The following is a 25,835-nucleotide window of genomic DNA, read 5'->3' as shown; positions in this document are numbered from 1 at the left end:
GAATTGATTGGTTTTTAGTCAAATTCTTAGAGTTTATTGTATTAGTATGCTTGGGGAACATGCTCAATCCCTGGCCCTTTTTTAAAAGTCAACCTTACTCATGGCTTCTGCTCATGGTTTCTGCTGAAGTGGTGGGCTTGAGCAGCCATATTTTACCACAGAGTTCTCTCTTTGGCCATCTCTTGTTGGATCAGGAGTGGACAATTCCTCCAGTGGGAACCAAACCATAGGCTACTCTATGATAGATCAAAGTTATGACAGGAAAAACAGACTCATAAAAAAAAGCTAATGTGAAAAAAAATGCTGAAGGCATGCAGAAAGAAGTAGAAATAATAGACCATATGGCCACAATAAAAGACAAATAGTACCTCTCACTTTCTTGGTTCCATGAGGCTTTGTTCTATTTTTGGTAGATGGATACTTTGCGAGTTCTTCTGTCCTTTCTATCACCTCCCGACTCCATGTACAGAGAAGCAGAATAACTGTCTTCTGTACCAGTGACATAGTATAGCAGTAGGCCTAAGTAACAAGGATGGAACCAAAGTGGCTTTAAGAATCTGGATGTGGATACAACCAGGAGAGCAATCACTATAAGGAGAAAAATATGTTAAATTTAAGAATAAAAAGTGAAGCAGAGTCATATATTCATGCTGATTCAGCAAGTATATAAAGGAGGTGCCAACATGTAAGCCATGTCAAGAAATATTAGTTATTAAAGGCCAGGCTCCAAATGAGAAACTCAAGAAACACAAAAACACTTGGAAATTTAACTGTACAACAGGTGGAGAACACAGCCAGGAAGGGCTGGCTACCAAAATAGTGTAATACAATGGAGGCCAATTGTCCAGGAAGCTAAAATCACATTATTTTAAAATTAAGGCAGTATCCACCATGGCCTGGAGAGCACACAACTAGAATTAGAAGTTTAGGAGAGTGGCCACAGGTGGGGATGAGTAGCCACATTTCGGATTAGATGGGAGTAGATGAGGGAGTCAGATCTGAAAAAATGAGGAAATAGTGTGGTTTATCTCTAAATGTCATGCCTTGAAAGGCTCAAGCTCCAGACATAAGACATCAATTGTTCACTGACATATGCTTCAAAGCAACTATCTCCCTACCTCCAACTCCTAGGCTTCCTTCAGACAGGACAAACTTGGTTCTCATGTCAGCTCTGACATCCACCACCCGTTGTCTTCTTCCCACTTCATTTGTATAGTTCACGCTCATTACACTGGTTGAGTTGACCCCTCAACACAAACTCTGATAGATTGTCCTGCTTCTAATTCCTAGGATGAAGCTCCACTTTGTCCGGAAATATTTTCAACAGACAGTAGAAGAAAAGATGGCACAGGCAATTAAGATGCATTCTCTTTCTGCCAGCTTTGACTCAAGGACTAGAAATGTTATGAACCAACAAGTTAGAGCCTTTAGAGGTTTCAATCTCAACGAGGTGGAGAAGACAGAGACAGAGGAATGCAGGCAGAAGACAAGAGAAAGTTATTGACTCCATCAGCTCCCATGACACACCAGACTATAAGGTGAGAGGCTGGGGTTGAAGTTTGACAAGAAATGGTAAAAGCTGGAGACTTCTGGTATATATAAACACACAGACACAGACACACAGACACACACACACACACACACACACACACTAACGTCAACCAAAAATAAAATCCAAAGCCCCCCAGGCAACTGAACAGACCTTTTCTGGGCCAAGCGAAACCTGAGAAAGAGAGGTCAGAGGTGCCTCATTATACCCCTTCCTTTCTGGAGTTTAGGCAAAACTGACCAGCATTACATTGAAATAGAGATTATAAGACTCACAAAACAGACTTTTTGTGGCAATATGATACCAAGTGCCAACCTGACTCTGTTATAATAGCATATGACAGATAGCAGGCCCTCAAGGAAATTACTTTACCCCAAAATATATGTCTTTGACATTTTTTGAAACAAACCTGCAAAAACCATCTCTTGTGGGGGAAATTTGTATCTGTAGATGTGTAGAAAACCTCCTCCCCTTTCTAGGTCTTTTCTAGATCCAGGAGGGTTTTAACTAAGAGTTTGACACCTTTCAGGGTCAGTTTTACCATGTATTCTCTCTGAAGCCTGCTACTTAGCCGCTTCATCTACATAACAAGAACCTTGGTTCTACACCTCCCCTTATTTTAACTCAAGCATTTCTTTCTATTGATTTTAATCTTAGGCAAACCTTAACCCTTTCAACCAACTGCCCATGAGAAAATCTTTAAACTTTAAATCTACCAATCCACCTGTGACAACTTCCCCCGGACTGCAGCCCCTCATCCTACCCCCAAGATATCCAGCCTTTCTGGCCAAACCAGTGTATACCTGCATGTATTGATGTATGTCTTTGCCTGTAACTTCTGTCTCCATAAAATGTGTAAAATCAAGTTGCAACCCAACCACAAGTTCTCAGGGTTTCCTGAGACTGTACCCCAGGTGATGATCACTCATAATTTGCTCAGAATAAACCTCTTTAAACATTTTACAGAGTTTGGCCTCTCTCTCTCTCCATATTTTCATTCTCTCTCTCTCTCTCTCTCTCTCTCTCTCTCTCTCCCTCTCTCCCTCCCCACCCATATGTACTATCTATCTCCAAATACACTGTCTCTCTCCATATATACTTTCTCTTTCCATATCTACTCTCTCTCTTCATATATATTCTCTCTGTTTCTCAGTCTGTCTATATATGTTCTCTCTCTTTCTCCCTCTCTACACACACACACACACACACACACACACACACACACACACACGAGGCCAAACTCTGTAAAATGTATCTTTTCTGTCCACAAGTCCATTGCACTGGCCCTCTCTCTTAGGTAAACAATGACTGGCCCTGTTTTCTTCAATAATCTTCATGCTCAAAGATATCCTACTTTCCAAAGTACAGAACACACTACAAGTTTTAATACTGCTATTCTGTTTTCCCAGAGGTAACTCTGACCACCCTCAAATTTTTTTAATGTAAATTAATTCAGCTGGATTGCAGCTATGCAGTTATTTATGGTGCATCTGAATCTAGGTAAATTGCCCTACTCCTCTCCTAGACAGTGAGGGGATTGGTCCCTCGGGCTTTTTATAATTTGTCATTTTTAATTAATATTAAATTCCTCCATGAATGTTGCTTATGGTCAGTGTGGCTCAGACTCCTCAGGAATGTCTCTGACTCCACTGAATTCAGTCTTTCAGACTATGGTCGGGTAAACCCACAAAGGGAAGTCCTCCTGGGGTTTTTGACAAAGAGTGAGAGTGTATTTTCCTGACCTTCTTTCTCCTGCCTCCCAATAACACACACACACACACACACACACACACACACAGAGAGAGACAGAGAAAGAGAGACATTGATAACACTCCCAGTTTAGAAACATCTACTGGGGAATTATCTCTCTCATGCTTCCTCAGTGTTCACTGGTTTCTAAATACCATTGAATAAGGAGGGGTATTTTCTAAGTAGTGCCCTGAAATCACTGGTTTCTAAATACCATTGAATAAGGAGGGGTATTTTCTAAGTAGTGCCCTGAAAGGGGGTATTTTCTGAGTCATGACTTAGTAGTGACAATGTTATCTATCTCTTTGATAGATGCAGGAGGAGGATAAGAGGGAAGGTCCCCTGGAGAATGTTTGACCAGTCTGCGCACTGGGAGGATGGGGTGGAGCCATGGGAAGTTCCCGCTGTTTGCAGATGGGAGGAGTCTGGCCTCTTCCGTTCCTGTGCAGTGACCTGAGATTCAATCTGTAGGCAGGAAACCTGCTACCAGGACGCTCTCTTGCTTTGCCGAGAGTTTTTTCCTTTTTCCTATTGGCCCAATAAATTCCATTTCCCTTCATCCTTCAAAGTGTCCGCATGCCTATTATTTGTCGTGTGGCAAGAACCTTTTTTTTTCTATAATATCTTTACAGAAATGAGACACCTTAACATGCCCATAATGAAATTCTCTACTGCTAAAAATCAACAGCTGTTTGCACCCATAATTTCTAAACTGTCCATTATGAATGACTCCTTCCTAAACCACTGTGCCACAGTTTTTTTATTCTGCAGCCATCAAGGAACCTGGGACCAGTAACCTCTCCCCTCCCAGCCCACAGGTTTTTAAATGTATACACAGTGTATATGAAAGTCCTGGTTCCATCAAGAAAATGTAATGAATGACCAGGAAAATTAGCCAGTAATCTAAAATGGTAACAGTTAAAAACTAAGTGGCTTGTCCTGCTAATTTATGTTATAGGGGATGAGAAGTTTAGTTTACCTGAGAAAGATTTTTAAAAATCAGTGGTCTTGAATGTTACCCCTTATCCATGATTCAAAATCCTCCCAAACTACTCCCTATAACATTCCCCAGGATGACATTGGTTGATTGTAAATCCCTCTGCTCTGGATTACTAATTAGCCTTATTTGCATGTGATTGCATTTATTTGAATATACTTTATATGACATTTGGCCTCATAACCAAAGCAACCAGAAATGGTACAAGCACTATTGAAGGAGGTTATCTTGTCCTCTGACTTTTTTTCCTAGGGTCTCACAAATTGAACAATACCACCCATATACCCATATACTTTAGAGTGTTATCATTATGACCCTCCTCTGGTCATGGTCCTCTTCACTAGTCAAGGAGTCCATGAAGCTAAATGTGTGAGCCCTCTAGATAATTCTCCAGATACCAAGGACACCAGAATTACCAGCCAAGATGCCTCAGCTCATTTCCAGGACCTATGACTCCACAGATTGACCATGCTACTGATACATAAATCCCTAAATCAAATGACTCCCTTTTGAGGCTGTGTGTCCAGAGCTTAAATGAGAGCTGGAATGTCCACCCACATGCATTTGATATATTGCTAGATGTGGGACAAAGTATCAATAAGAAGAGGAGCGTGGCAAATAGCCTCTGTTAAGCAAAGCTTATAAAAAGCCATTGTTTTGGACTCGCCTCCTATACGAGGTCCAAGCAAGCCAAATGAAACCAAAACTGAAGTGACTCATGCTTAGTGCCATATAATCAAACTGAAACTTTACGGAACCAAGTAAACCCCCAAACAGTCCAGTTTTTCCTGAAAATGAGACATTCACAGCAATCAATCAGAAAGAGCCAGTCTGTCTGAGTCAGTGAAATAAGGAAGTCCCCTCTGCTTTAACCCTTACAAAAAAGGTGAACTGTAGTAGCCTGATGTTAACCAATCTGCTTTTTTAAAAGCATTCTATTTCCTTGTTTCCACCTTACAAAAACCAACCATTCTGTCATGCCTAGCAGAACACATGTTCTATTTTATAGAATGAGGTATCATCTAATTCTAGAATCACAAATAAAAGCCAATTACATCTTGAAATTAAATTTGTTATAATTTTGCCTTTTGACATCTTCATTTCAACTCTTGCTACTACCCCTCAAATGCTAACAATGTACTTTCCACAGTATCTTACTAAAATGTACACATTCCCCTGAATTCACTGACATCACACATTCTATTTCCACTGACAAAATCTAATAATTTTGTAAAATAAATAATTTTTGTAAAAAAGTTTTTGTAAAAAAAAGTAATTTTGTAAAAGAGTTTTCTCTCTCCTAGTCCACACTACTCAATGATTTGGGGAGAAAAAAGAAAATATAAAGGTGATCTAGAGGCATACAGCTCTTAAGAACTGCATACCCTTGCAACTACTATATTTTATAGCCATATTTTATTAAGAAGCAATTAGCTTGAGCCATTTTCTTTCCCTCTTATCACTCATTTAGGTATAGTCAGTGATATGGTTTAGCTGTGTCCCCACCCAAATCTCAAACTGTAGCTTCCATAATTCCCCTGTGTCATGGGAGGGACCCAGTGGGAGAAAACTGAATCATGAGGGTGGGTTATTCCCATGCTATTCTCATGACAGTGAATAAGTCTCACAAGATCTGATGGTTTTATGAAGGGGAGTTTTCCTGTACATGTTCTCTCTCTCTTGCCTGCCACCATGTAAAACATGACTTTGCTCCTCCTTTGCCTTCAGCCATGAGTGTGAGGCCTCCCCAGCCAAGTGGAATTGTGAGTCCATTAAGCTTCTTTTTCTTTATAAATTAGCCAGTCTCAGGTACATCTTTATTGGCAGCATGAGAACAGACTAATACAGTCTGCTAAGTTAGGTTTTGCATAGTTTACTCAGATTTGCTTTATTTTTCCTTCTGCCATCCCATGGAAGTGAGCTCTTCATTGTATCAGGCAAAGAAGGCCTAGAAGAGTTGGAAAAGTGATGGATAGTGTCTTTTTCTTTAAATTCATTTTTGTTTTCTACACTTCAGCTCTTACCTACAGACAGACCAATGAATAAACCCATAAGAAAAAAAAATGCATCAAATGGCTGCAATGAATTAACATTGTGCATACTATCAAAACTGCTTATGGTATGAAGCTGTCACATTCACATAATGAGGAAGCAGAAAGGTCAAATATGTAGAGTGTGGGGACCTGTGCACATTGTCCATGAGGACGGAGCCAAAATACCAGTCCAATTACTTCATTAATATTAGTAGTCAATCTTTCTTGATCAACAGGAAAGGTGTGAGGAAAAGAAAAGGTTAATTGTGCTTCTTACTGCTTCTAGTAAAATGAAGAGTAAATTTTTTAAAAGCTGTATATTAATGTAGACTATATGGTAGAATTTAATATAAAAATAAAATTATAAAGGAAGATAGAAAAGTGTACAAGGACAAGTTGGGGGAAAAACCTAATGTCACATGATTTTTCCCTGACTCTAAAATTATTTTCCAAGGCAGTCATATCATCTCTATAGCAATAAGAAAAGCAAAATTATCATAGAGAAACAGAATTGTAAGCAACTCATTAGACTTAGAGCAGGGCTGTTTATTGCACAGCTGCTGCGGCATTACTACTGTCCATAGGATGGTGCCCTCTGGTTGTACAACAAGGTGGGCTGGCAAGAGAACAACTAGGAAAATTAGTTGATGTCTGTCAACCAGCTTCCTGAATGAGGAGATTAAAAAAAGACGGTATCAAGAATTATGTTTATTAGTAACAGATAATACATAATTTAACGGATAATATATACCATTATATATACTCCTCAATATATACTCCTCAAAAGTTTATATACAATAACTGGAAAATGTTACTCATATTATGACAGAAGGCTCAAGTAGGGAGAGTTTAAATGAATTCCACCAAGTCTTAGGCTGGAATAATGTTACTCTCAGGCCAGACCCACAGTTTCTCCCAAGCATTTAGTCAACTCAACAGAGCAATCTGACTTTAGGTGAATATTCTGTGGCCCCTCAACTCTGCAGGCAATTTCAACTGCTTTTAGATAACACTTCCTCCAGGCGTCAGAGGCATTGTCACTTTATGAGATAGAGGAATTAGGCTATTACAGATCACAAAGCTCATGGTAACTGAATGATCAAATTAATTCAAATTAGTTTAGATGTGAGCAAGATCCTGAATAAAAAAGACAGCCTGAAGCACTGAGGAAAAAAATCTAAAATGGAAATACAATGAGTTACAAAGAGGATTTAATGTGCTACCATTGCAATCTTATTTAATAACCTCATTAAAGAACAATAAGCAAGAATAGAAATTGAGGTTTCAAAATTTCTAGAAGATAGGGTAAATCTAAAGTCACTAAATTAAAAAAAAAGTAAGAGAAATATCAGGAAGGAAAGATCCATAAGCAAGAAACAAAATTAGATTCAACAGGGTATGAGCTTAATATCTGAATCTAAGAGGAAGCAAACTTTCTATACAGACCAGAAATGTTGAAATAGAAGTCTGAATGGTCATAGCAAGAGATAAACCTGCAGCCTGACAGAGCACCAACCTCATCCAGGACTGCCTGGAGTTCCAAAAGGGAAGGTGGCCCACTCAGTTCAGTTTTAGTAAAACAGCTACTTCTTTCGTAAGAATGTGACATCTCCTTCCTGTCTGTCTGCACCTGCACCTCTCTCTATATTCCTGTTTACTGTTCACCAGTTGGCTCCAGCCACCATTGTCCATGGCCTAGATGCAGTGTCCTTAAGACTGGCTGTCCCAACTTTGCGAGGATGTCAATGGCAGCTGTGACTGTGAGTTCTGGATGTCTGCAAACACAAGAAATGCATTCATACTCTTGTGCTTTCCTTGAAGCTGGTCTTATGAAAATGTTTTGCTTTGTTTGCATGGCTTACCCTGTTTAATCAAGACTGAAACTATTATAAAAATGGAAAACAATACTTGAGGTCATAGGGCTTTAATTCAAAGGAAGACAGTTTAATGGTAGAATTTCAAATGCTGTGACAGATTCATGGAGTAATACACCTGGGCAAAGAAGTTCAACTGACTCTCCTAGAAATTTCCCCAGAGATAATTCTCTTCCTTACTTATGCAGAAGCCTGTTGACATTTGCTTACACAGAATGGTGAGCTAACATCAAGATGGAAAAGTGAAGCTTTGCTCCATTTGTCTTTCTATGATAGCCTCTTAGAATAGGTACATCAGTAGTCACAACTGTCTATATTCTATGCAAAAATTAGCACCTAAAATGACCCACCATCCCTGTTTCCAACCAAACTGTCAATTGTATTTCAACAAGATTAGGAGAAGAAAATGTGAGGGACAAAAGGATGAGAGATGAAAAATTTTAGAGCCTGCCACCATACCCTCCAGAGAAACCTCACCTGGGGACTCTATACCCTGAGGAAGTATCACAAAGGCACAAGTCTACAGAGGAGGTCCCTGGGGGAGAAGAGGGCCACATTAAAAGGAGTTGAAAAGGCACTGTTGGCAAGTGTGACTTCCCCTACAGCTCTGTGTTTCGAGGAGTCAGCACCCTTGAGCTCCCAAGTCCCCCAGCTTCCGAAAAGCCAACCTTGTCCTCTAATTATCTCCATCATAGAAGACACATGGCTCAAGAAATAAGAATTTATTCATTGTTATGTTCCATGTGCCCAGGCTACCTACCTGAGTTAATCACCTCAGCTCAAAAATGTTTTTATTAAGCCATTACTCCATTCTTTAATTCCAAACAGTGTAATGATAATTTCTAAGACAATTTCCTCCCAAAGTACACATACTCCCTAAAGCCGCGTAGTTTCTTCTTTGCGTTTTACTCATTTCCATTTTCAATCTTGTTTGTCATCTTCTCAATAGGCTATTAATTCCAAGACCATTCAGATAAAGCGAAAGCAATCCTCCACTTCACATTTCACTTTTGCCATTCTTTGAACAGGGGCCACACCTGACATTCCCTGTTTTATCCTCTTGTTAATCATTCTGTTTTCCTAATCATCCAACATTTGCCCTTATCTGAGCCTGCGGTATCAACTGGTGATTTTTTTCATCTTCAAGCATACTCACATTCCTATGATTGCCTGCATCTCTCTATTTTCTCATTATGTCCTTGGACAGTCCTGCCAATGACTTAACCATAGTTTGATTTAGCACAACCTCCCCAAATTGCAATGACATAAAGTCCTCCAGAAAAAGCCAGATGCTCTCCCTGGCAGTAAGAAATTTATGCCATCCATGTGCATGGTAAGAATAGTCTCTGCTGGCAGAACAGAGTCGGCACACAAACAAGACACACACACACACACACACACACACACACACACACACACACGGGAGAATCTAAATGCAGTATAGGCTCTATAGTGAAGGTGTATCATGTCCTGGTTTAACAGATATTTAGTGTTATGTGTAATGAATATATTTGTATATGTGCAAGCAGAAGAAACTGAGTTTACCCTGAATTTTGTTCTATCTACTTACATTTTTCTTTCTGGGTGACTACTCTCATAAGAAACTTAATTCAACAAATATGTTGCGTTAGTCCATTTTGGCTGATAAAACTACCACAGGCTAAATTACTTATAAACAATAGAAATTTAACCATTACAGTACTGGAGGCTAGGAAGTCCAAGATCAAAGTGCCTGGTGAGGGTGAGGGCCCTCTTCCTCCTTCATAGGTACCCCTCTTTTTACTGTAACCTCATATGGTGGCAAGACAAGAGAGTTCTCTAGAGTCTTTTTTTATAAGCTCACTAATCTCCACCCTCATAACCTCATCACCTGCTGAAGGCTGCGCTTGCAAATATCATAACCTTGGGGGTTAGGATTTCCACATAGGAAGTTAGAGAAGACACAAATATTCAGACCACATTGTACATCTAGCCCTTACTTAATATCTGACACTGTATGGTATGATGGGAGACCCAGAAATGTATAAAACATAACATCTGAGTTTAAGAAGGTTATTTTCTATAAGGAAAATAATAGAAAGCAAAAACTTTCTCAGTCTTCTAGGTTAGAGAAAGAAGGCTTTTGCGACAAGCAAATTTTAGCTTCTCATTTCAACAAGAGTGTAGAAGTATGAGAACAAATGTAAAAAGACTGGTAACTTGCAAGCTGTTGGAGGAAGATCAACAGAAGGTAGGAAAAGGACCAAAATTCTGGCTTTAATGTGCTATGTGAAATAATGCAGTTGGATTGCAGGTAGGACCGGCTCATGAGTATTGTCAGTTTCCACAGAAAAATCAAATATATTACTTTAGGGTTTAGGATTCGACTTCCTTTCAAAGCACAAACTATCATATTACTACTAGTAAGGGAGAGGAAAAGCAAGCATTAAAACAATTCCAGGGAAAACAGACTATAGCAATCATAATTTAAAGCAGCCCAACAGCATTGTAGAAATTGTTGTTTTTGAGGGGCATTATGAACTCAAGCATGAAAAAACAAGTCAAATGCTCTTGTTTTTCAATGATCACATAATATTTCATTTGACATTGCTGCACACAACTTTTCATCAAGTTATAGTCCTATTAGTGATAACTGTAGCAGAGATGGTCATGAATTTCCTCATTTCTATCATTTCTGACTTTGATCTTTATGGCCTAATGGGAATAAATGATGTACTCACCACAACTCTCTGCTTTTTGTAAAATGGGCCAATAGTGCTATCTCAAGTTTCTAATAGAGTTTGGCTATCTTGAGATCCCAGGGTTAGCCCAATTTCCATAGCCAGCGACACAACACAGATCTTATAACTTTAAGATCTTTAAGTGGTTAACTTCACTGAGGACAGGGTTAAGTCACCCTTTTGTATACAAGAAGTAGATGACAGTGTCCTCACAGCCCTAAGAAACCAAATCTGCCTCCCCACAAGCCATCCACAATACTTCAAATTCCTGTCATTACAGTGACCCATTTCAGTTAGTTATACTGCACCTCCAGCAGACTGCCTAAGAGAGGTGACACATTTCATTGCTGAGATTAGCTTAGTGAGTTTACCAAGTGGGAGAGACAGTCACTCAAAAGAACCCTGAAGAAAGGGGACACAGCTCTCTTGGGCTGACCTAGTCCTAGCACATATTACTTACCATATCTGTAACCCACTTTCCTTTCTGGAAAGAAAGCCTTTCATTAGAATGATAAATTTGGAAGCATTTCAAAACACTTTAAAAATCTAATGCTACAAAAAAATAAACTATTAAATTCACTGTCATAAAGGGATTCTGTAAATATGCTGTGCTTCCCCGAACAATATAAAGTGTATTTAATAGTGCATGCCTCCTCCTTCTCTGGCCTTCCAGTTATTTTCCCTATAAAAACAAAACAAAACAAAACAAAACTCATTCTATCTCATTTTCCCCCTAGGGTTGCATTATCTAATTCCCTTCACAAAGAAAAAAAAATATTGGCTTTAAATAACCCCAAACCATTCTGTGTTCATTTGAAAGGCAAGGCCTCACTGGAATTCCTGAAAATAATGAGCCGAATTCTCTCTTATGCACCAAGCAGAACAAAAATGAGTGTCCTTTCAAGTGCTGAGGACTCTGTAAAGTTAGGAAGAAACCTGAAGACAAAGGCCACTCAGCTGTTCCATGCTGCTTAAGTAACTTTCTGTAACCCCTAGGTTAGGAGACTAGAAGTTCTTCTCAAAGGATCACATCCTTGGTGCCCAAGTCATTCCAAACCTGTCTAGTAGAGTAGCCATCCCCCATCAACTCACAGTTCTGTATTTAAATCCAAAAGCTATAGGATGCTGCAACAGCAGAAATAAATGTTACAGAGGTATGACATTATATATTGATCCAATGACAGACTAATTGGACAAATAAAACTGATTACTGTTATGAAGCTCATTTTACAACTGAATAGAAAGATTTAGGGAGTTTAAGTTATACGTCCGAGTAATTGATTTAGAAGATAAATATAGATTAGAGAGGCTTTCATCAAGGGAAAAGAAGAGGAAGAAGAGGAGTTGAGAGATCAGAAAACAGTGCAAGGGCTCTTTGGATGAACTCATTGATGTCATGTAATATTTCCTAAAATCTCTCAACATATTGCCATGCCATTCTCTCAATAAAGTGTCAAAATCACATTGGAAAAATAACGTGAGATTTTCCATCTTCTGAAAATATAATCCACTACATATTGATTCTTAAAATTTGAAACCAAAATGCCCTCAGTTGAAATCTACAAATCACATCACATTTACAGACATTAGTGAGTTATATTGGGTTTGCACTTCTCATTATATGTGTGGTAGCCCTCAGCATCTGATACAGGGATTTATTCAAAGTGTTTGCTTGGCAGGTATCTATGGCCTTGTCACCTGCTGTTTAGTTAGAAAAAGGTGGCACAGCTAGGTTCTACTCCTTCTCAAACATAAATTGTTGTGTGAACAGGTTTAACCACTCACGCTTTTACTAATCTGTAAAAGGAAGACCATATAAGCTCTCTTTCCTATATCACACAATTTATAAGAATAACCCATGTATTCATGTCCCACACAAATTTGGAACTACAATAGGAAATCTAAAATGGTAGCAGAACCATATTCTCTTTGTCTCTGATGTCATTTGTAGAATTTTAGAAATTACAACCTAATTGAAATTACTACATTGGTTTGAAAAATTCCAGGGGCCTGACTGGCATGCACTGTCCTACAGTGTATTTCCTTCTTTACAGTTCCTGAATGTGATGTCTTAGGATGATGTCACTTTGCTCAAGTGGAAACATCACCAGCCATCTCTATCAATTCAATCCATTCATAAGGAATGTTGCCTTGTGCTCTCTAGGACTCAGCCATGGGGCTGTGACAAAGAGAAATCAGACTAGCAAATGCCATTCTGCTTTCAAAATCACTTTTCTCCTTTAACAACTGCTTGCCCTACAGCCATGTTCTTGTATATTGACCCCTGACACTTTAGGAAGAACTTCTTTCCCAGAAGCTCTTTACTCTCCATGTGAACAGAAACCCAGCTGGCTTGCTTCACAGGCCGTCCAAGCACAGCCAGACACTCAATCCTCAGATTAGTTTAGGCTTTGCTGATTTTGTCTTTCATGCCAATTCCAACTGATGAAGCATAGCCGACTGGAGTAACCTAGAGCAGAGTCCAGGATCAGGAGGAAGAGTTCCTTGATCAGCTAATATTGTCTGCCAAAGGCACAGGAGGAAAAGAATGGTAACGATAAATCTCAGTGTTGTTAGAGCTATGCACAAGCTAAGGAGAAAAGGTGCAGCAGGATTCCTCCCTTGCAGCTTAAAGAGACTGAAGATGACAAGGTGAGAGAATTGCTAAGTTTGTATGAAAGCTACAGTCATGGTTTGGGGAAAAGAAGACTAAAATAGAAGAAAACTGTGTGACCCATGAAAATGCTTGTGTTTTTCAAATAAATTATTTTTTTCTTATTACAAAATTAGTACATGCTTATTATAAAACATATAGAAATATGAAAAAATATAAAAACATTTTAATTACCTATTATACTATCTTCCATTGTCAATGAAAAATTCTCCCTAGGGCCTGAAAGCTTGGGGGAATAACTCCTTCCTCCTCAGGCGGGGTCCCAAAGCGCAAGACCACTTGCGCCAGCAGCGTACCTCTGCAAGAGAGCAGAAGTACAAGAAAGACAAGTACCATCTGAAGATCGAGAAAGAGGCCGTCTGGGTACGACGTAGCAGTTACGTCAGACTGGGGCACTTCCCGTTTACGGGAGATTATAAAATCCCTGCCTCGGGAGTGGAGCTGACGCCCTTTTAGGCCTCAGCGCATCTACACCCAGGTGCTCATTAAAACAGCGTGCTGCTCCATGCCACCTCGTGTTGTTTGTTGGCACGCTTTCAGGCTTCAAACCAATAATAGAGCCTCGCAGTCAATATTTATACCTATTTCTTTCTAGACTTTTTCTATGTATATACATAGTTTAATATTTTCATTTTAACTTAGCTTCGGCATTTTCATAGGACATTGTATAAGAAGTTTTGAATAGCATTATCTTTTATAATATGAATTTACTTTAACTAATTTAATCAATATTTTATTCTTAGAAATTTGAATTGTTCCTAATTTTGCAGGTAACACAGGATAAACCATGGCAGGCAGAAATCTAAGATGGTCTCTAAAAGTCCCAGTCGCAGGAGTACACACAGTTTTCCAGTCAAACACTAATGTAGGTACTGTTGTAATGGATTTTGCAGATGTAATTAATGTCTCAAAGCGGTTGACTCTAAGATAGGGAGATTATCCTAATCGGACAGACAATAACATTAGCCCTTTAAACCTGGGTCTAGAGGTCAAAGATAGGGGAAATCAGAGATTCAAAGTACAAAGGGGACTCGACACACAAGAAGTTCTCTGTGGCTGGAGGCAGGAAATGCTGCATGGCAAAGAATGTAGGTGTTCTCTAGGGGCTGATTGCAGATCGCAGCTGACACCCTGCAAAGAAACACAGACCTCAAACTGCTGCCACAGGGAACAAACTGAATGATCCTGTAAGTTATTCTCCAGAGTCTCCAGACCAGAAATCATCCTGGTTGATACCTTGATTTCAGCTTTCCAATACCCTGAGCAGAGAATCCAGTCATGTTGTGGCAGGCTTCTGACCTACAGAACTGTGAGCTATAAATGAGTGTTGTTTTAAACTGCTAAATTATTGGTAATTTGTTATACAGCAATAGATAACTAATATAATACCTTTATGCACTAATTCCTATGCATATCTCAGATTATTCCTTTTTCTTTTCTTTTTTTTTCTTTTGAGACAGAGTCTCACTCTGTCACCCAGGCTGGAGTGCAATGATGTGATTTCGGCTCAATTGAACCTCCACCTCCTGGGTTCAAGCCATGCTCCTGCCTCAGCCTCCCAAGTAGCTGGGATTCCAAGCATGCACCACCACACCTGGCTAATTTTTGTATTTTTAGTAGAGATGGGGTTCGCCATGCTGGCCAGGCTGGTCCCAAACTCCTAACCTCAAGTGATCTCTCTGCCTCAGCCTCCCAAAGTGCTGGAATTACAGGCTTGAGCCATCACATCTGGCCTCAAATTATTTCTCTAAGATTTATTTCTAGACATACAATTACTAAGACAAAGAATTTCAATACTTTGACTCCATGTACATTACCAAATTTTCTATAAAGGTGTGATGATTTACACTTTTATTATATATGAGTTGTTTTATTCTACCTTTACCACCTCTGAATATTATCATTTTTAAAAAGAATCCTTTCAAATTCATCTGTATTTCCTTCTAGTTTTCCTATGGTTTGATTTTAAGGAGTTAGCATTTTAATCCACCTAGAATTGATTTAGGTATCTAGCATGTGGTAGGGGATTAGCTTTTTTCATCTCTCATATTACTAATATATGTATTTTATGTTGAATGTGTAATTATTTAATAAATCATTTCTTAATTTATGACATACCTTTTATAATCTAAATTTTTACATATTCTGTTTCTAATTCATCTGTTAAGTTCTACTGATCCCATAATATTTATGTGAAAGTAATGTATGTTTTGAAGGAACATTAAGCAGCTTCTGTAGACAGACTCAATAGTGTAGTACATTTGGACCATCAGCAGAAGAGATTTTATAAGGGAAATACAGAAACCTTCAAAAGCAAGGAAAAGTCACAACAGGACAACCTATACCTTAGAAATGTATCTGAAAATTGACAGAAAGACCTGTTAGCAGGCAGCATTTGTGGTTTCTCTTTCATTGACCATGCGACTTCAAAAGACTCTTCGAGGATCTAGGATGGCCCGTTGTAGAAAACAACCTCAGATTTCGGATTTTAACTAAACCAGCTAATGATATACCTTCAACCTACTTCACTCTTCTAAATATTCCCAACTATTGAGTACCTCCAGCTCCCTAATGCTGGTGCTCTTAATGTTGATTTGCTTATTTGCTTTTTCTTCCTTAGTAATAAAAATTATGACTCTTAGCTGGTTACAGAGCTAAGATGAGTTCTGTCTGAGTATGGAATAAAGATTATACTTTCCAAAATTCCTCAGAGATAGGTGAAGTCATGTGACTAAGTTCTGGCCAATAGCATATAAGCAGATATATCATATGCGGTATCCAGTAAGGATCCTTAAAGAGATGAGGTTCACCCCTCACTTTCTCTTTCTGCTTCCTGCTTGTTAAACTGTGGAGTGATGGTTATAATTCAAGCAGCCATATTGAACCATAAGGTGGAAGCCACATACTAAAGGTGAAATAACAACAAAATAGAAGGACCCGAATTCTGAATTTTAAATGTGACATCATACAAGCTCTTTACTGCTTATCTTATATCTTTACTTATCAAAGAGATAAATATACTTTATCTTATTTAAGCTGTTGGTATTCCAAGCTGCAATTACTAAACAACAAACATAATCATAACTGATTACCACTACTACTACCACTACCCACAACATAGAGCAAAACGTCTCTGGCTTTCTCTGCTAAAAACCCTTATTTCCTCCAGATTTCTCACATTGGAATATTCAATACAGTCCTCCATAACCTACCTTCTATTCTCTCTTTTTCAGTGTGAGATAAACTCCTATGCCTTCTTTCAAGCCCGTACCAGGTTGTCTGTTTTATGTGACTATGTAGGTCTTTTGATCCAAACAATAGCCTAATCACACAATATCCAGAACTTTAAATCAAGGAGCACTGACAGGCCAAGAAATAAAAGACACTGCTGTAATAAAATAGGGGCTTAGAACCAGTATACATCAAGACAGCAAAATGTTATTGCCATCAAAGATATGTATTGTGTTCAGTTTGAGTTGTAGAACAAGGGTTAGTGAACAGCTTGGGTGAAGAAAGAAACTGTTGCAAGTTTTCCAACCACAGGCTGAAATGGTGGCTGTCATCTAAACATATCTCATAGGGTTTTGTGGTACAGCCATGTATATTATTAATAGTAATAGAAAAGAGATGATGGTTAACATAGATGAGCCCCTTTCCATTAATACCCTCCCTTGGATGGGGCACACACGAAATCATCTATAGCTCATGAAATATATAGCTTCTGGAAATTCAAGGGCCCACAATTAGTTGAGTGTCTTTAGTTTACAGCTTTTGAACAAGCTGACCGTAATATTTTTTCCTATGTAAATCAAAACCAAATATGAATCTGTAAGAGAGAGCAAATCTCAGGATATCAAAGTATTGATTTATTACAATACAATGTTCTATTAGTATAATCATGACACTTAAAATTGATCATATAGATTCAAGTACTAATACAGACAACCTAGAATTCTAATCTCCAAGGCAACTGGTCAGAAACTCATTGAAAGCATTCCTTCTATCTCAAATAATTAACTTACATCATTATCAAGGCCTTTTTAGTATAGTTTAATCTTATAGTTGCCCTATGTATGATGACCTTGTACATCAAACAAGTAATAACTATGCTTCCCTTACTATTAGTACTTCAAAAACATGTATGACTGCCAATAACAATTTCTATTAGGCATGAGGCAATTAGTATTAACACACTGCAATAATACAAAAGCCAAAAAAATGTGGTTTTAGTTAACCTGTGAATCCTTACAATAGGGATTGTTTCTATCAGGATGTTGAAAAGACAGGAAATAGCTCCCAGGACCACATCAATGAACTTTTGAGAGCTCAGGACTCCAAGATGAGCATACTGATATAATATTATATGTAATTTACTTTAAAATAATTCAGTACAGTGTTATAAAGTGTGTGAATTAAACCTAAACTACAGCCAGAGGCACTGTGATATGGATTGTGTCCCTACAGAAAATCTCATCTTGAATTGTAATCCCCATAATCCTCATAATCCCCCCATCTCAAGGGAGAGACCAGATGGAGGTAATTGAATCATGAGAGTGGTTTTCTCCATGCTATTCTCATGATAGTGAGTAAGTTCTCATGAGATCTGACGGTTTTATAGGTGTGTGGTAGTTCTTCCTTTATTCACAGAAAGGACTGCCACTTTGTGAAGAAGATGTCTTGCTTCCCCTTTACCTTCTGCCATTATTGTAAGTTTCCTGAGGCCTCTGCAGCCATGCTGAACTGCAAATCAATTAAACCTCTTTCCTCTATAAACTACCTAGTCTTGGGAAGTTCTTTGTAGCACCGTGAAACAGACTAATACACATCGTTAGCATTTGAAGTAATCAGGAGTTCACCCTCCAGGACTAGGGCTACAAGACCTTCAAATATCAATATCTGAATCTGCATTAGAGAGTTTGTATAGTATTACAAAGAACTTTACAATTATATTTTCACTGCTGAAATTAGTGATGTTCAAGATATGTATTTGGCTTCAAATTTTATACAGGCACCTCTGTCCTTCATGAATGAGGTCAAACTCTGAGCTATATAAGCTGTTTCTCTCCATATCTTTGTTTGGATCTTGCTAATTATTTCTGCAAATAATTAGTATTTTCTATTTTCAACTGCCTACATTTAATGTCTACGAAAGGGATTTCACACATTCTAATGTCCCTAACCTCTAAGGGCTCAAACTCGTGAAACTGCCCAGTGCTTCCCTTTACAGCTTCACAGTTGTAGCGTGAAACCTAATATTTCTCTGAAAAATCCAGAGCACCTCCACATCCATTCTCCCTTCTTCCTTGTCAGGGATAGATATGAAATTATTGAACATCATCTTATGTTTCTTTTCTGCTCTCAAATCATGGATACGAATATGTTTGTCAACCAGTGGAGTCATCTGATGAGGTTGGAGTAGTTTTCTCCACACAACATTGTTGAAATCAGTTAAAGAATATCTAAATAAGTGGAAAGCTATTTCACGCTCATAAATCAGATGACTTAATATTGTTAAAATGGCAATACACCTCAAATTGATCTACAAATTCAGTACAATCTCTATCAAAATTCTGAGTTGGCTTTTTGAAGAAATTGAAAAGCTTATCCTGAAATTCATATAGAAATTCAAGGGACCCAAAAAGTCAAAATAATATTGAAAAAGAGCAAATTTGGAGAACTCACATTTCCCAATTTCAAAATTTGCTACAAAGCTACAACAGTCAAAATAGTGTGGTACTTGCATAGATGTATGTGTATATATATTAAAAAATAGAATTGACAGTCTAGAAAGAAATTGTTACTTTTTTAGGCAATTTGTTTTCAACATAGGTGTCAAGACAATTGATGTGGAAAGAACAGTCTTTATAACAAATAGTGCTGGGACAACTAGATAGCCATACCAAAAAAAAAAAAAAAAATGAAGTTGAACAACTACCTCACACCACAGGCAAAGGTGAATTCAAAGTGTTTGAAGATCCGAATTTTTTTTTTATTATACTTTAAGTTCTGGAGTACCTGTGCAGACCATGCAGGTTTGTTACATAGGTATATATGTCCCATCGTGATGGTTTGCTGCATCCATCGCCCCATCATCTACATTAGGTATTTCTCCTAATGCTATCCCTCCCCAATCCTCATACCCACTGCAATTCCTCCCCTATCCCCCCACTCCCATGCCCTGGTGTGTTACCCTCCCTGTGTCCATGTGTTCCCGTTGTTTATACTCACTTATGAGTGAGAACATGTGGTGTTTTTGGTTTTCTGTTCTTCTGTCATTTTGCTCAGAATGATGGTTTCCAGTTTCATCCATATCCCTGCAAAGGACATGAACTCATCCTTTTTTATGGCTGCATAGTATTCTATGGTGTATATGTGCCACATTTTCTTTTTTTTTTTTTTTTTTTTTTTTTTGAGACGGAGTTTCGCTCTTGTTGCCCAGGCTGGAGTGCAATGGCGCGATCTCGGCTCACCGCAACCTCCGCCTCCTGGGCTCAGGCAATTCTCCTGCCTCAGCCTCCTGAGTAGCTGGGATTACAGGCACGTGCCACCATGCCCAGCTAGTTTTTTGTATTTTTAGTAGAGACGGGGTTTCACCATGTTGACCAGAATGGTCTCGATCTCTCGACCTCGTGATCCACCCGCCTCGGCCTCCCAAAGTGCTGGGATTACAGGCTTGAGCCACCGCGCCCGGCGCCACATTTTCTTTATCCAGTCTATCATTGATGGGCATTTGGGTTGGTTCCAAGTCTTTGCTATTGTGAACAGTACCACAATAAACATACATGTGTGTGTATAAAGACCCAAATTTAAGAGCTAAAACTATAAAACTGTTAGAATAAAAAAATAGGTATATTTTTCATGGTCTTTAATTATACTATGGTTTCTTATATATCATATCAGAAACATAAGCAACAAAAGAAAAAAAACTGGATAAAATAAATTTTATCAAAACCTAAAACTGTTGTGTTCAAAGGCACCATGAGGAAAGTGAAAAGACAACTTATAGAATGACAGAAAATATTTTCAAATCATATATCTCATAAGGGACTTGTATACATTCTACAACGTGAATGAACCTTGAAAACATTTGGCTAAGTGAAAGAAGTTGATCACAAAAAAAGTACATAGTGTATGATTCCATTTATGGTGTAGTGCCCACATAGGCAAATCTATATAGAGAGAAAGTATGTTAGTGGTTGCCTAAGGCTGGTGGGGAGGTCAGTGAGGAGGAGAGAAGAGTTGGAAAATTGAGGATGACTGCTAGGGGGTACCAGCGTTTTTAATGGGAACAATAAAAAAAGTTCCAAAATTGATTGTGATGTTTGTGCAACTGTGAATACACTGAAAACCATTGAATTATATACTTTATGAACTGGAAGCTATGTTAACAACATCTCAAAAAAGCTATTATTAAAAAATTTAGGCATGCACTTTTTGAATACTCCATCCCCAACTAAAATAAAAAGACAAAAAAAATGGTCAATTTTATGGGAAAAGAAATTGTATATTATTCTTACTTTAATTTTTAAGACATAACAAAAAAGTAAAACCACATACGGACACACACACACACACACACACACACACACACACACCCCTCTGGTGAGCCCAGTACGATATCTTCAAAGTAACAGCCATATCAAGCTCTTATTTCATCCTGTGTCCATACATTCAACAGCGAAATCTGTTTCCTGATCCAACGAGTTAGATAACGCTGTGGAAAGAATATTGTCATTTTCTCCAAATGATTGATTCATGCAAGGTCCTTTACAGAGCATCTGAAAAGATTTTTTTTTTAAGCAGGGTTTTTACTGGGTTTATAGGAAAAAAGTGTTTCAATGTTTTGTGCCTGCTGGCTAACAAAAAATGCATTTCTGTGGCAGTATTCAGCTAACAAAATATTTCACTTTTACAGTTCTTGTGATAGCAGTGTTGTAGAGTAGGAGACTCAGTTTTTATCTTTCTTTAGTTGCCAGAGGCTGCTATTTTTCCAAAGTAATCTGACAATTATGAATAGTCGATTGGTCAACTCAATTTACAACACATCAAATAAGGTATGGTGCAAGATTACTCTATAATTCTATATTGTACAATTCTGCTTTGCACCATTCTGTATTGCATTGTACAAAATGAGCACAATGCAATATAGAATTTATCTGTTTCTCTATATAGCTGTTTGTCAAGTGAGGAGTTTGACTGAATAGGAATCTCATCAACAATATTTATAGATAAATACCTGATCTGCCACAACTACTTTCAAAACAATGTCTCAGATATTCTAGAGATTTATAATTCTCAATACCAGTGCTTTTAAGTTTCCGATGGTTTTAATTAAAAATATACACATAGGCCGGGCGCGGTGGCTCAAGCTTGTAATCCCAGCACTTTGGGAGGCCGAGGTGGGTGGATCACGAGGTTGAGAGATCGAGACCATCCTGGTCAACATGGTGAAACCCCATCTCTACTAAAAATACAAAAAATGAGCTGGGCATGGTGGCACGTGCCTGTAATCCCAGCTACTCAGGAGGCTGAGGCAGGAGAATTGCCTGAACCCAGGAGGCGGAGGTGGCAGTGAGCCGAGATCGCGCCATTGCACTCCAGCCTGGGTAACAAGAGCGAAACTCCGTAAAAAAAAAAAAAAATATATATATATATATATATATATATATATATATATATATATATACACACAAACAGAAGTAAGGTCATATTTTTTCCTTTTTCTGTGCTTGCTGCGCGATCTTAGACAAAATTAGATACCTTTCTAGGTCTCAGTTTTTTCATACATAAAATGAGGAATTAAACTAAATGATTTATAAGTTCCATACTGGTTCTAATTATTCATAAATTCATTCATTCAGGGACAATTTTTTGAGAACTGATCCACTTTAGCCAGTGCACTAGGCAAGAGGTAAAGTAACATGGGTGGTTTATAAGACTAAACACAAGATAGATAAAATGAGAGTCTGATCTCATAAAGTTTATGATGCAGTATATGAATTCTCATGAAAGAGCTGCAACCAAGTTTGAGAAAATAAAGAGCACAGCTGACTTCATTCTAAGGGAGCGCTTTCAAAAATTTCATGAAGAAAGGGACAGTTGAGTTGAAAAACCTTTGAGAAGGGGATTGTACAGAGAGAAATCAAATCAGGAAGGAGTAATTATTTAGCACATGCAGATCATAGGTGAGTGCACATAACAAAGTAATATATTTCCCTTCAAATCAGCCCGAGCCCTTTTCTCTGAAAATTTGAATTCATGTAACTATTTTTATGTGTAAATACAGTTACAGGTTTTTCATGGACCTAAAAATTTACCAAGGCCCTTTGTGAAAGTCTTTATTTTTTTCTAAAGAGCAGAGATAATCATGACCTTAGACAGCTTCATATTAATTGGTTGTTGTATTGATTTTCCTTCTTGTGACAGTCACAGGCAAGACATGGAGCTGCCAATATCTCTTGGCAGACAATGACTTGAAAAGACTGCTAGTATTTTGTATAAAAATCAGCATATGCTACCCAAAACAAAAAATCATGTCTTTTTCCTGTTAACAAGAATGCCACTGTGGAATACCAAAATTTACTACGTTATGCTATAAGTAATAAAAGTGGAGTGTCATGGGCTATTTCTATATGTGTGGCCATAAAATCAAGACAAACGCATTTTATATAAAGCCTTGTTAGAGTATTTCTATAGACACACATACACACATAAGTATATGCATATGCACTATTTTATATCATCTCATTTAGTCCTCCCCACATGAATGAGGTAGTGACTATGATTACCTGTTTTGTTGATGAGGAAATTAAAGCACAGTATGGTTAGATAATTTGCTCAAAGTTGCTATAGCAAATAGCAGAGCAGATTTCAAGTCTAGGGCTGTCTGATTCTAGAATATGCACCTAATTCCCCTACACCTGAGTGTCACTATCTATTTGCCTAATTAATAGAGACAGATGCAGAGTTCTGCACCTGTTTCACCAAGAGTATAAAAACAATATCAAGCAAACCAAAGGATGAGATGCACTTATAATAGTTTCACCACCTGAGATTTAGTCTCCCAGGTGCAAATAATCAAAACGCATATCTAACATACCATGAGACTTCAATAGAAAGCTGGGTGGCAAGCTGCAGATATACATTGGATAAAACCTGAAGCTTATTGAGCCATGAAGTATTTATAAGCCTGAAGATGTTAATGCTAGCGAAGAGATTGAGACAATGAAATTTAAAATATTACCTGAAAAGATAAAGAAAAATAAAAGTTGACATTGGGAAACACACATACACACACACACACACACACACACACTCAGAGAGATAATTTTTAAGGTTGGAGGCTATTAGACACAATTTTCAAAAATTAAATTGTTACTAAATAAAAAAGATTTTGGTAGTCAGGAAGCAATAAAAAAGTATCTGAAAAGTGGTAACAGTTGTAAAATCTCCCAAGAATTCAACACTTGAAGTAGCTGATGAAGAATAGCTGGTATACTGGAAACTGTCACAATTAATAACATTTTCTGACTAGCATTATAAAGCCAGAATAATTGGTAAGCACCTTTGTTGATTTACTCAAATTATCAATAAAATAAAACTATAAGATTAAATATATTGGTATTCAAACACCTAGGAAAAAGAACTGAAATTTTATGGAAATATTAGATAATAAAAATATAATTGTAGTTTAGTGACTTCCTGAATCTATGTGAAGATTATTTCCTAGGATAAATAAATATCACTGTACTACAAATAGCACCCTCAAGGTAAATTTTTCTATTTTCACTACTAAAATCACCATTGCAATAGGTGAAAAATAGATGATTTTGATAGTAATAATTATGTACATATTTATAAGCATGATGCTCCCAAAAGAAGTTGTATCAAGACTTTTAGACAATTGATTGGTCATAGTATCATTATACAATCATCATTTAACTGAAATTATAAAATAAGATATAGTAACAATGAAAGCTAGCACTGAAAAACTGCATGAAAGTATAAACATTGCCTATATTTCAGAGTATAAAAAGAAGATAGTAGAATCTCCAAATAAATAGATATTAGACACACTTTTAAAACATAGGAAGGCCAATACTTAACTGTTATTGTGGCAACTGAAATTGGAGTCCTATAAGTTTAAATCAAATCTCTACATTCTCCACTATGACTGATGTTCTTCCCAGCTAGTTACTTAAAACTCCAAACTTCATTTTAATAATCTATAGAAAGAAAAATGATAATAGTATGCAGAAATAAATTGAAGTAAAATATCAAGGGCTTTCTCACAATGCCTGCCACATAATAATGCTAAACAAATTTTAGTTATCTTCCTCCCAGAACAGAACTTTTTGTTCAAGTTCTTTCTTCTGGAAAATTGGAAATGTGATAAAAGTTATAGCTTTTGAGGTGCTTGTAGCCTTGTTAGAATGATGAGATATATGCTCAGGGAACAGTTAAAGATTATGGGAAACGTATGTGCAAAAGTGACAGATATAAGTACTAACTGTTAAAAAAACAGAGAAATCAAAGAAGGCATAAATTGTGTTTAACTATAAGGCTTCAAGAGCAGATAGGACCCAAGGAAGATCCTGATATACAAGCAGGACTGGATATTTGACTGGAAAGGAGGAGCCTTTTTCAAGCCACAAGAGCAATAGATCTGAATTGGCCCTCCATCTTCATGGCACAATCCATCCAACCCAAAGCTTAGCTTCAGGAAGCAGCAGTACCAGACACCATCTGCTTGTCAGACTTATTTCCAGAGGGCTTTCATCTCATCTCAGTCAGCTTTACCCAATCCCCCTTCCCAGTGCATTTGCCTGCCAGGGTCCTCACACTCTCCAAAGCTACTTCCTGCCTTAAAAATATTTATGAATAAAAACACCAAAATTTGATGTTCTGAATCAAGAGGTTGGGAATGTATTGGAATCCCTGGGGGACAGAAGAGCATGTGGGGAGGGTCTAGCATAGGTAATTCTGATACCCCAACTTTACCAAAGAACCTCTGAAATAAATTATATGCTAATTAAATCAACAAGAGTCAAACACTAGCAAGACATCGATAGAAATCAGACAAATGAATAGAAGTGGAGGTAAAACAGAAAAGCAGAAATCAATGATGTGTGGTCATCACAAAGAGCTGAAAAACATCTCAGGCCAATGGCATTTGTGTGGAAGGTTAAGTAATTAATACATGGCCCCAGAATACTGAAATTTTACTCAGTACTTTTCAA

General features: G+C 37.8%; 1 long non-coding RNA gene across 1 annotated transcript in view; it reads right to left on the bottom strand.

Annotated features, from left to right (window-relative positions):
- The window catches only part of LOC141581130 (uncharacterized), a 351,354-nt gene that overhangs the window by 204,075 nt on the left and 121,444 nt on the right, over positions 1 to 25,835 (bottom strand). The window lies entirely within an intron of this gene.

Source organism: Saimiri boliviensis, chromosome 1 (genome assembly GCF_048565385.1).
Source record: "Saimiri boliviensis isolate mSaiBol1 chromosome 1, mSaiBol1.pri, whole genome shotgun sequence".
Lineage (NCBI taxonomy): Eukaryota > Metazoa > Chordata > Mammalia > Primates > Cebidae > Saimiri > Saimiri boliviensis.
This window is presented reverse-complemented; position numbering and strand designations above follow the sequence as displayed.